This window comes from Tupaia chinensis, unplaced genomic scaffold (assembly GCF_000334495.1).
Source record: "Tupaia chinensis unplaced genomic scaffold, TupChi_1.0 Scaffold137991_1, whole genome shotgun sequence".
Lineage (NCBI taxonomy): Eukaryota > Metazoa > Chordata > Mammalia > Scandentia > Tupaiidae > Tupaia > Tupaia belangeri.
Genome location: NW_006197892.1, coordinates 173181 through 186780, shown reverse-complemented (window position 1 = coordinate 186780; position 13600 = coordinate 173181). Strand labels below are relative to the sequence as shown.

At 37.1% G+C, this 13600-nt stretch overlaps 1 pseudogene; it reads left to right on the top strand.

Annotated features, from left to right (window-relative positions):
* Positions 1-10244, top strand: part of LOC102477228 (heterogeneous nuclear ribonucleoprotein H-like) — a 38927-nt pseudogene extending 28683 nt beyond the window's left edge.
* The last annotated feature ends 3356 nt before the right edge of the window (positions 10245-13600 follow it).

The window sequence follows — 13600 nt, the reverse complement described above, 5'->3', positions numbered from 1 at the left end:
GGCCCTATAGTGAAAAACCTCCCAAAAAAAAAAAAAGAATGATATGTGTTGGCAGGGGTGTGGTGAAAGGGGAACCCTTTCACACTCCTGGTGGGAATGTAAATTGGTCCAGCCACTGTGGAGAACGATTTGGAGATTGCTCAAAAATCTACAAATAGATCTACCTTACGATCCAGCAATCCCACTCCTCGGTATCTACCCAAAGGACAGAAGAATTCTTCATTGGAAAAGTGTTTGCACATCGATGTTTATTACAGCACTATTCACAATTGCTAGGACATGGAACCAACCCAAATACCCCCATATAGATAAATGGATTGAAAAACTGTGGCACATATACTCTATGAAATACTATTCAACCATAAAAACCAACAAAACCCTGGCTTTTGACAGAAAGTGGAAGAATACGGAAGATTTACTGCTGAGTGAAACAAGCCAGGCTATGAAGGAGAGACACAGTATGTCCCCACTTAATACATACAGAACCAACCCAAATACCCCCATATAGATAAATGGATTGAAAAACTGTGGCACATATACTCTATGAAATACTATTCAACCATAAAAACCAACAAAACCCTGGCTTTTGACAGAAAGTGGAAGAATACGGAAGATTTACTGCTGAGTGAAACAAGCCAGGCTATGAAGGAGAGACACAGTATGTCCCCACTTAATACATACAGAGTATCTGCACTCTACAACAAAAACTGATTGACTAAAAGATATACAAACACAAGAGATTGGTGTGAATGTCAGATGTGATAAGTGTGGAGGAGAGGGGCCTAGGGAAGGACATTTGGGAGAGGGATACAGAGGCAGTGCATTGACGAGATGGGGAGGTGTGGTGTTATCTGTTGAAGATATATGATCAACTGGACTGGGGAGAAATGTTCACATATTGAAATGTTCACCTCATAAACTAAACAATGTCATTGAATGTATATAAAAATAAATTAATTTAAAAAATAGGGATTCAAGACACAAAAAAGTAAGAACACTTAACAGACATTGGAATGGCATGTTATTATATATGGTGGTATCTTGGACTTGCTTGATATGCAATGCATTTATGCTTTGAGAACCCACATTCTATGCTGTAAAAACATACACTTATTAAATGTAAATTGAAAAAAAGTTTCTATCATGCATTTCATGTAAGTTTTATAAGTTTTTATTTTTACTCAATTATTTTCAGAAACTTTTTTTAAAAGAACTATTTATTTAATTTCACTTCTTCTGATTATTTTTTAATTTGACCAGACAGATACAGAGACAGAGAGAAAGGGAAAGTGAGAAAGCAAGCCACCAAGTCTGGGACTTGAACCATGGTTGGCCATGTGGGATTCCAGCATCTTTAACCACCATGCCACTTGCTGGCTCGAAACTTTTTATATTAAAAAAGTATATACTTTTTTTACATGGGCTTTAGCAAACTTTAAAGAGAAACTTAGCTTTCATTTGAATAATGAGAAAGGAAGACAAAATACAAAAATCTCTGTAGTTTCTTTCTTTTTTATCTTTTTAAAGGTTTTTGCTATAGGCGCGTGTGCTTGCCAGAAAGACAGAGAGTGAGAAATCAACTCACCCCCACCAGGGTGTATGGCTACGCTGAATCCCTTCTCCTCCATTGGTCCTCTCAGGATCTTGGGCATGCACGCACTCATGCCCAGCATGAATTTAAGCCATGGGGTCTGGGGACGTAGACGTTACGCTAACTACTGGTCCCAATCTCTGTAGTTTCTGGCCTATATTCCAATTTTACAATTATGTACTAGAGTATACACTTTGAGTATGGAAACAAACAAATAAGACAGTGATTTATGAGAACAAAGATTGACAGGCAAAAATGTAAAAAAATAAATAAAGCAACTATATTTATTATTTATTTTTCCTTGTATCAAGCACATTTCTTTGGCAATTGTCATATATTTCTAACCCAATGCAGAAAAAGGTTTCTTGGCAGTGGATGCCATTACTTGATGAATAAAGCAGTCAAGCTTAGGAAATGTGTGCTTCAAATTATAGATGCTAATGAAGGCTATGGGTTCTTAAATTTTTAAATTTTCATTAGTTACATTTCTCTGCAGAAACCCAATTTTTTTTTTTTTTTTGGCCTTTGACATAGGATGTGTGTGCTGGTCAGAGACAGACAGGGAGAGGGAAAGTGAGAATTCATCCCACAGAGTGGATGCTCATGTTGTAATCCTTTCTCCTTCATTTCCTTCTGGGATTTTGGGCACAGGCCCTATAGTGAAAAACCTCCCAAAAAAAAAAAAAGAATGATATGTGTTGGCAGGGGTGTGGTGAAAGGGGAACCCTTTCACACTCCTGGTGGGAATGTAAATTGGTCCAGCCACTGTGGAGAACGATTTGGAGATTGCTCAAAAATCTACAAATAGATCTACCTTACGATCCAGCAATCCCACTCCTCGGTATCTACCCAAAGGACAGAAGAATTCTTCATTGGAAAAGTGTTTGCACATCGATGTTTATTACAGCACTATTCACAATTGCTAGGACATGGAACCAACCCAAATACCCCCATATAGATAAATGGATTGAAAAACTGTGGCACATATACTCTATGAAATACTATTCAACCATAAAAACCAACAAAACCCTGGCTTTTGACAGAAAGTGGAAGAATACGGAAGATTTACTGCTGAGTGAAACAAGCCAGGCTATGAAGGAGAGACACAGTATGTCCCCACTTAATACATACAGAGTATCTGCACTCTACAACAAAAACTGATTGACTAAAAGATATACAAACACAAGAGATTGGTGTGAATGTCAGATGTGATAAGTGTGGAGGAGAGGGGCCTAGGGAAGGACATTTGGGAGAGGGATACAGAGGCAGTGCATTGACGAGATGGGGAGGTGTGGTGTTATCTGTTGAAGATATATGATCAACTGGACTGGGGAGAAATGTTCACATATTGAAATGTTCACCTCATAAACTAAACAATGTCATTGAATGTATATAAAAATAAATTAATTTAAAAAATAGGGATTCAAGACACAAAAAAGTAAGAACACTTAACAGACATTGGAATGGCATGTTATTATATATGGTGGTATCTTGGACTTGCTTGATATGCAATGCATTTATGCTTTGAGAACCCACATTCTATGCTGTAAAAACATACACTTATTAAATGTAAATTGAAAAAAAGTTTCTATCATGCATTTCATGTAAGTTTTATAAGTTTTTATTTTTACTCAATTATTTTCAGAAACTTTTTTTAAAAGAACTATTTATTTAATTTCACTTCTTCTGATTATTTTTTAATTTGACCAGACAGATACAGAGACAGAGAGAAAGGGAAAGTGAGAAAGCAAGCCACCAAGTCTGGGACTTGAACCATGGTTGGCCATGTGGGATTCCAGCATCTTTAACCACCATGCCACTTGCTGGCTCGAAACTTTTTATATTAAAAAAGTATATACTTTTTTTACATGGGCTTTAGCAAACTTTAAAGAGAAACTTAGCTTTCATTTGAATAATGAGAAAGGAAGACAAAATACAAAAATCTCTGTAGTTTCTTTCTTTTTTATCTTTTTAAAGGTTTTTGCTATAGGCGCGTGTGCTTGCCAGAAAGACAGAGAGTGAGAAATCAACTCACCCCCACCAGGGTGTATGGCTACGCTGAATCCCTTCTCCTCCATTGGTCCTCTCAGGATCTTGGGCATGCACGCACTCATGCCCAGCATGAATTTAAGCCATGGGGTCTGGGGACGTAGACGTTACGCTAACTACTGGTCCCAATCTCTGTAGTTTCTGGCCTATATTCCAATTTTACAATTATGTACTAGAGTATACACTTTGAGTATGGAAACAAACAAATAAGACAGTGATTTATGAGAACAAAGATTGACAGGCAAAAATGTAAAAAAATAAATAAAGCAACTATATTTATTATTTATTTTTCCTTGTATCAAGCACATTTCTTTGGCAATTGTCATATATTTCTAACCCAATGCAGAAAAAGGTTTCTTGGCAGTGGATGCCATTACTTGATGAATAAAGCAGTCAAGCTTAGGAAATGTGTGCTTCAAATTATAGATGCTAATGAAGGCTATGGGTTCTTAAATTTTTAAATTTTCATTAGTTACATTTCTCTGCAGAAACCCAATTTTTTTTTTTTTTTTGGCCTTTGACATAGGATGTGTGTGCTGGTCAGAGACAGACAGGGAGAGGGAAAGTGAGAATTCATCCCACAGAGTGGATGCTCATGTTGTAATCCTTTCTCCTTCATTTCCTTCTGGGATTTTGGGCACATGCTCACATGTGCCTGGCATGATTTGCTAGCTGCCAGGTCAATATTTTAAAAGGAGACAGATACAGTTTTACTGCCTATTTCTGCTACTTGTTCACTATTTATTCAAAAAATGGCATAACCTTCTTTGCAAAATGAAAATTATGACATACACTTAACAAGATTGTGGTTAGGAGCAGATAACTCTCGCAGGTAAAATGTGTGACCTAAAGAAGCTTGAAAGGACTGCATGTTTGTCTAGACATAGGTTATAATGATTAAAGATAAGACAAGTTTACCCAAACTTAAATGTACTACTTGCATATTTATGTAGCTAATATGTTTGTATATGTGCATATGTTGTCATGTGCTATGCACACACATTGTCATGTACAAAAAATATTTAGAAATAAGTATCACAGATGACTCAACAAATGAATAATAGTATCCAAAGAACATTTATCACACAGAAATTGTGCTAAGTATAAGAAAATGAATCTCAATGGTCTATCAAGAATTCATAGAGAAATGTAAGCATTTAGCATTTCTGTTTTCATGTTTAGAAAATGCATGGCTCTCTAAAATGTATGTTTCCTTTTATAATTTCATCTTTGTTCCTTCCATTTATTCTGAATTTGTCTTCTGCATCTTTTACCCCAGGCTAGAATTTCTCCCCTCACTTGCATTGAATGGCTTATTGAGCATCTTGTTGCTCACTTCAGTGATGTGGTGTAGGTGGAGAACCTACAGTTATTTTTTAAATAACTGTCCAAAGTAACATTCATTTTCTCTTCACACACAGTCACACACACACGCACACACATGCACACACATGCATGTGCACATTTGAAAGAAGAAAAATGGTTCCTCCTGAGATGTAACATTAAAGCTGTTCTTTTTTACTTTTCTGTATTTTGACAATGAATGAGATTGGGATTGCTTAAATAACCTTTTTTTTTTAATTGGTATGACCTATAATATCATATTTTTGTGTGGGCACTCACACAGTAGAAATATAATAAGTCAGAATATGTAATGAATACAAAGGATTTTGAGGATGAGAAAGATATTTATGGATGAAACACAAGGGATGCAGGCTTGTAACCACATATGTATGCATAATGAGAATTTGTATCTTCCTGTTCTCTCTTATTACTGTGAAATATGTTCACTTTGAAGTTCATAACTAAAAGAGAGCAGATGGCAAAAACAAAGATAAAAGAAATAGGACACTGAGTGTCCTCTCAAAATTTCAGTTGAAAGATGAATTCCTGCATTCACAGAATATACCTGGAGATGAACCGCATAAAACAAACAAGTTTCTACCAATTTAAAAATATTTTGGGACCAGCAGTTAGCGTAATGGCTATGTCATTGGCCTCCCATGCAGTTGACCACGGTTTGCGTCCAAGACCTGGTGGCTTAAAACTCACGCCGGGCGCCAGTGCATGCGTGCCCAAGATCCCGAGAGGATAAATGAGCAAAAGGAATTGCAGCATGGCCATCCTCCTTGGGGGGTGATTTCTCGCCTTCTATCTCTCTGTCTCTCTGTCTGGCGAGCACACAAGCCCTATAGCAAAAACCTCTCCAAAAAAATTTTTTTTAATCATATTTGGAACAATCTGAATTATCTCTGTATTTTATCAACTATTGCCAACTTTGGAAGAATATTACTAACAGTGTCATTTTTGTTAAACATTTGTATTCCAACAATAAAATGTTCACTATTGGCACCTATTGGCCATTTCGCCTCAGCCATGCTAAAATAGCATGTGTTGTCACTCTGGCAGAGCCAGGACCCATGAGAGACAAGATGCTGGCCCCTGAAGATAAACAGGGATTCACAGTGGAGGTCCATGACTTGACCTAATCTTGACTAATGAAAATTTAAGAATTTAAATTGTTCAGCCAATTTGGGATCAGCAGTTAGTGTAATGGCTATGTCGCTGGACTCCCACGTAGTTGACTGTGGTTCGCATCCTGGACCCGGTGGCTTAAAACTCATGCCGGGCACGTGTGCGTGCATGCCCAAGATCCCGAGAGGAGAATGGAGGAGAAGGGATTGCGGTGTGACCATCCCCCCTGGGGGGTGATTTCTGGCTTTCTGTCTCTATGTCTCTCTCTGTCTGGCGAGCGCACGCATCCTATAGCGAAAACCTCTTCAAAAAAAAAAAAGTAATTGCTCAGCCAATGAAGTGTAGTGGTTTCTTTCTGACTGCAAAATTCAAAATGGGGCTCATGGTACTCATTTCATATACACCAGAGAAGACAGAACAAGTGGAGAGGCTTTCATTGAACTTAAATTAGAAAATGAAGTTCAATTGGGCCTGAAAAAGATAGAGAAACTATGGGACACAGGCATGTTGAAATATTCAAGTAAAACAACACTGAAATGGGTTAGGTGTTGAAGCATACTCATCCAAATAGTTCCCACATAGCCAGTGATGACTTAGTATGGCTTAGAGAACATCCCTTTCAGACGTAGCAAAAAAGGAATTGTTTAGTTCTTCTCGGGGTTGGAAATCACACCAAATGGGGTAATATTGCTGGTGGGTTTTCAGGGCAGACTTATGGCAGGGCCCTTTGTGCAGTTTGCTTCACAGGAAATAGCTGGAAAGGTTCTAATGAAACAAAAGGAAAGAATAGGGCATACATATGTTATTTGTTCTTTTCTTTTCTTTTTTTTTGTGCTTGATCATTAAATATTAATGTATTGAACAGTTGCTCAGTGGAATGCCCAGTTAGTCAAGAAGTACAAAGGAAAACATTTCAATAAAGGATCATTTAATAAAAAGAACAAACACTCATTGATTGGCTTATTATTTACAATCTGTTTACTTCCTGAATTATGTTTGGATAATTGACAATGATTTAAAAAAAATTAATCTAAAATACCAATAGAATTCTTTTTAAGAAATACTGTATTTTGGGACCAGCAGTTGGCATAATGGCTATGTCGCAGGACTCCCATGTAGCCAACCACAGTTTGAGTCTCGGACCCGGTGACTTAAACTCATGCCAGGCACATTGCATGCATGCCCAAGATCCCAAAAGGAGAATGGAGAAGGGATTGCAGCAAGGTCATACCCCCCTCCCCCTGCCGGGTGGGTGTGATTTCTTGCTTTCTGTCTCTCTGTCTTTCTGGTGAGTGCACACACTCTATAGCAAAAACCTCTCCCCCCAAAATGAAGAAGAAATATTGTACTGTATTAAAAAAAATAAGGTGACATTAAAAAGGTCTGAGAGGTAGGAGGATATAATTTGGGGAGTAGGATGGGAGGAGAAAGATGTCTTTTGAATGGGCTATCTGTAGTGACTACCATGGGAAGGTTATAGAGTTCTTCCAAAACCAGAGAGAAAAAAAAGGATGAAATCTTGGCCCAGTTGAAGTCATATATTCTTTTGATTTCTGTTTACAACATGTTACCCATTCACTTTTCCCAAGGTGAATCAAAATTGAGCATTATGGGACTAGCAGTTAGCGTAATGGCTATGTCGCTGGACTCCCTCATAGTCGATCGTAGTTCTCGTCCTGGACCCGGTGGCTTAAAACTCACGCCGGGCGCGTGTGCGTGCGTGCCCAAGATCCCGAGAGGAGAATGGAGGAGAAGGGATTGCAGTGTGGCCATCCCCTGGGGGTGATTTCTTGCTTTCTGTCTCTCTGTCTCTCTCTGTCTGTCTGGCGAGCGCACACGCGCTATGGCAAAAAACCTCCCCCCCTCAAAAAAAAAAAAAGAGCATTACTATTGTGTAGGTTGAATCCATTTTTGCCTATATATGTATTTATTTTTTAAATCATCATATATTTATTGCAGGATTTCTCAGAGCCTGTTTTAAATTGCCATAGGGAATGTGCACTTGCCACGCAGAGACAGATAAAGAAAAGGAGAAAAGAGAAAGCACCTTCCAATGGGACATGGTTATGTAACAATCATTCTCTTCCATGTGGGCATGCATACATGTGCATCCAGTGTGTTTTTCAAGCTACCATAGTTGGAATTTGAACTATGGTCAGCCATGTGAAATTCAACTTTCATTTTTTAAGGATTATTTTATTCAACTTCATTATTATTATTTTCCAGTTTGATCAGATAGAGAGAGAGAGGAAAAATGAGAAAGCAAGCCACCAGGTTTAGGATTTGAACCATGGGCAGCCATGTGGGAATCAAGCACCTTTAACCACCAGTCACTTGCCAGTCCCGAAATTCAACTTTCTTAATCACTGGACTGTAGGGTCAGCCTGCAATCTACTTCTTACTTAAATGCCACATATTGCATCAGTTATATTTTTTAATACATTCGGTCACTATACATCACTACAGTTTGTAAAATGAATTTACACAACATGAATGCACTTCACACCAGTCCAGTTGATACCGTACATGTTATCATTAACAGATAATCATTAATTTCTGTATCCCATAAATGTCTTGCCTATTTTCTCTTTGATTCCTCTCACTCTCCCCCTTCTCCCACACTTCCCACACTGTCTCCAGTACTCATAACCATTTTTTATGCTTCTATATCCTCTAATCTTTCAGTTTCCACCATAGAGTGAAGACGGTCCATATATATTAAATGGAGACATGCAATGTGTCTCTTTCATAGCCTGGTTTGCTTCACTCAGCAGTAAATCTTCCATATTCTTCCAGTTTCTATCAAATGCCAGAATCCTGTTTTTTAAGGCTGAATAGTATTACATAGAGTTTAGGTAACTCATTTTTTCAATACATTCATTTGTTTGTGGACATTTGAGTTAGTTCCATGTCTTAGCAATATTGAATAATGCTGCAGTAAACATAGATCTGCAAGCACTTTTTTGACTGAGCATTCTCCTAACCTTTGTGTATATACCTAGGAGGGAAATTGCTGGTTCATATGGTTCATTTCTATTTGTAGATATTTGAAGAGCTTCCATATTATTCTCCACAGTGTCTGGGCCAATTAATATTCCCACCAACGGTGTAGGAGAGTTCCCCTTTCACCATAGCCTCACCACAACTTATCATTTTTTTTTAAACTTTCTCCATTGTGACTGGGGTTAGATGGTATATCATTACAGTATTGATCTGCATCTCCTTTATGATGAGGATGCTGAACATTTTTTCATGTGCTTTTTGACTATTCGTATGTCTTCCTTAGAGAGTTTGTGTAAATTATTTCTGTAAGAGCAGTCAAGATGAAGTTAGAACTCATTATGACCCATTACGAAAGCTTATGGCTATGCAGTGGCCAGGTTCCTATGACAGACCTGGTTCTTCCAGAGGGTATAACAGCATTGGCAGAGGAGCTGGCTTTGAAAGGATGAGGCAAGTGTTTATGGGGAGCTATGATTATTATAATAGCTATAATAAAGGCTGTGTATCTGGGTCAGATAGATTTGTAAAAGACCTGAATTATTGTTTTTCAGGAATGTCTGACACAGATATGGAGATGGTGGCTCTAATTTCCAGAGTACAACAGGACATTGTGTACACACACATGGATTACTTTATAGAACAACCTAGATGGACATTTACAGTTTTTTTCACCACTCAATCCTGTGAGAGTACACACTGAGATTGGTTCTGATGGCAGAGTAACTGGTGAAGTAGATGTTGAGTTTGCAACTTATGAAAAAAGACAAAGCAATACACAACATAGACACATAGGACTCTTCTTGAATTCTACAGCAGTGCAAGTGTTGGTGCTTATGGTAGCCAAATGATGGGAGACATGGGCTTGTCAAACCAGTCTAGTTACAGAGCTCAGGCATCCAGCAGCTGAGTGGTGGTTATGGAGGTGGCTAGGTGGTAAGAGCAGCATGAGCAGATACAACTAAATTTTACAAGAAAACTTCAGTAATTTTCAATCAAACATTGTCTAGGTAGGCAAGGAGCAGTTAGCTGCAGCTACTACAGTAATGGAGTCCATGCATCTATGGGTGTGAACAGAATGGGAGGGATATCTAGCAAGTCCAGTATGAGTGGTGGATGGGGAATGTGATTGATTCTGGCCCACTGAATCTTGGACTACTTTCTCTAAGAAAAAAACAAAACTTAAATTTAACAGTTTTGCAATACAAGCTTATGATTTATGCTTACTCTAAAGTGGAAGCTGGGATTTTTTTTTTTTCTTTTTAAAGAGATTTTTGCTATAGTGCATGTGCACTCACCAGAAAGACAAAGAGACAGAAAGTGTGAGATCACCCCCGGGGATGGCCACATCACAGTACCATCTCCTCCAGTCTCTTAGGGATTTTGGGCATGCACATACAAGTGTCCAGCATGAGTTTTAAGCCACCAGGTGTGGGACTCAAACCATGGTCGACTAAGTAGGAGTCGAGCAATGTAACCATTATGCCATTTGCTCTTCCCAGGATTGTTTTAAAGATTCAAGGTTCAGTATTTTTTAAAACAATACTTGGCCTAGAATATAACAACGAAATGAGTAAACTAACATTTAATCAATTTTTAGCTTTTCTCGTTAGTTATATCATAGGATGTACTTAAGCAGTAAGCATATTTAGGTTAAAGAAGTTGAGTTATGTTAAATATTGCTATTATAGCCCATTACATTGAACACTGGATGCATACTGAAAGACATGCCCTTTTTTTCTTTATTTATAAAACTCAGTATAGGAGCTGTGTCTACAATTTAAAGTGAAACATTTGTTTGTTAATTCTAGTTTCATTTAATAACCTGTAAAGGCACGTAAAATTAAACTTTTTTATGATTTAATGGGGAAAATCTGAGATTCAATACCAATACTTTAGGATTTTGGTCTTGGTGTTTGTATAAAATTCTGAGGTCTTGATTTAAATCTTTCATTATATGGTGATTTCCTTTTAGGTGTATTGCACTAAGTGAAACTTGTCAAATAAACCTTATTTTTAAAGATTGCAAGAGATATTCACCATTATTATGTGTTATATATTTTATATTTATCTCACTTGATTCTATCCTTACATTAGATATATTTAGTATTAATAAATAAATTACATTATGCTTATCACAATACAACCTTAGTGAACAGAGAACTTTTTTACTAGCATCTCCTAAAAGAGGTTCAAGAAACAGTTCTCATACTAAGTTTATCAAAAGAAATAAAACTAAAATGCCCCCAGGGGGGATGGTCACGCCGCAATCCCTTCTCCTCCATTCTCCTCTCGGGATCTTGGGCACGCACGCACACGCGCCCGGCGTGAGTTTTAAGCCACCGGGTCCGGGACACAAACCGCGGTCGACTACATGGGAGTCCAGCGACATAGCCATTACGCTAACTGCTGGTTCCTCATAGACAATTCTTTATAACAAAAATAACCAATTTGAATCCCAACTCAGAATCCAGAATGAGAGAATATCTTCCTTATAATTTATTTTTCTGCACAGATAAATCTTTTTTCAACAATGACACATATCTTTAATTTATGATGGAGTAGCAATTAATTCTTTCTTTCTCTCTCTCTCTCATAAATTACACATTGCTCCTTAAATCTATAATACCCAATATGACTACTGAAGTGACTGTAATTTTATGAACAATGATAAATTCCGTGATGTAAGTTACCACTTTAATAGAAAAAATATTGTATTTCAGAACAATTTGTGTTTCATCAGATTGATGACATTGATATTGACTAATTGCATAATCAATAAATTTATTTCTTTTTTAAAGAAAATCCTCAGAGCTGTTTTCCTTTAATTGATTTGTTGAAAGTAGCTTTTGTTCTAAAGGGTTTTTATTAAAGGTTTGCTTTATTTTTAATTTAATTTTTTTTTTTAATTTGCTGTAAGGTCCTGTGGTCACTGAACAGAGAGAGAGAAAGAGAAAGAGAGAGTAAGAAACTCCCCCAGATCTCCAAGGGGAATGACCACACCACAATCCCTTGTCTATTCTCCTCTTGGGATTTTGGACATGCACACACAAGTGCTTGTTATGTTTTACAAGCCACTGGATCTCTAACTTGCACAATCAGCCCTGTGGGATCTGGCTGCCTTAACCACTATGCTACCTGGATGGCCCTCAATGATTTTCTTAATATTTACTTAACTATACATTTTATTGACAGAACAATTCTTGTAGGCAAGAAGTAAGACATTTAAAATAAACTTCAGTGAAATTTGCTTGAAAAACATTTCTATACAATATAGGGAAGGTAGGTTATGTTTTCCAAAATATTTAATCATGCCCTTATAGTTAATTCATAGTGGGTTCAAAGACTCCTGAACTTTGAACAAATTTAAAAACTTGAGAAATAGAAATAGGGTGGAAGACATTATAGAAACAATGCCTGGACATTGGTTGAAAAGTTCAAAAATAAGTACTTTACAAAGAAAAAAAATCAAATCCTAGAGATTTGATAAACTGCCATTTTCTGAATGAAATTTAATCAGAGTCATTGACTTTGATTATACAAACAAAAAAGAACTAGAAGGTTTTTTTGGTGGTGTTATTCAATAATAGTGACAGAAAAGAGCAATATACTTAGTGGCCCCAGTTTAAAAGTTGGTGGAATGAGATATCTTTAAAAACTGCTCTTTCATTCCCTTCTCCAACATTGGCATGCTGTTTAATTGGAGAGTGTTATAATATTAGATAAATAGTTTTACGTTGGGAATCATGGAATCACCTAGTCTTGTCATAAAACTGAGTTAGTTTCTTAGTGCCTCTGTAATTTTAGTTAAAACTTAGAGTTACGGTAACTTGAAATTTTCCATAAAATGTAAACTAATACACAAAATCAGAAGTATGAAAATGTTTCTTTAGAAGATAAACTATTCCAGGGACAGCAGGTGGTGTAGTGGTTAAAGTGCTGGACTCCCACCACAGTTCAAGTCCTGGACTTGGCAGATTTAAAATCATGCCAGGCTCATGTGTGTGGATGCCAAAACCCTGAGAGGAGAATGGAGAAGGAATTGTTGTGTTGCCATCCCCTCCAGAAAGTGAATTCTCATTTTCCCTTTCTCTCTCTCTATCTCTCCCTCTCTCCCTCCCTCCCTCTCTGGCACACACACATGCCTTTTGGCAAAAACCTAAATAAAATAAATATAAAATAAAATAAAAGATGGCCTTTAAGCTAGGGAAAATTTGTAATAAAGTGTCTTGAAATAATATGTAGATTACAATAAGAATTTGACAACTTTTGAGAAATAAAAAAATCAGAGAAATAAAACAAGTTAGAGAGGCTTATGTTAGCAGCACTAATCTCACCTTTTATAGGGAAGATGAAATCTGTGGCCATTTGATTTTTGAGCATTTTGGTTCTTGTATTTTCTTCTTTCTTTTTTTCTTTCTTTCTTTTTTTTTTTTTTTTTTTTTTTTTGTGTTTTTTTTTTTAGGGCATGGGCTCTTCCCAAAA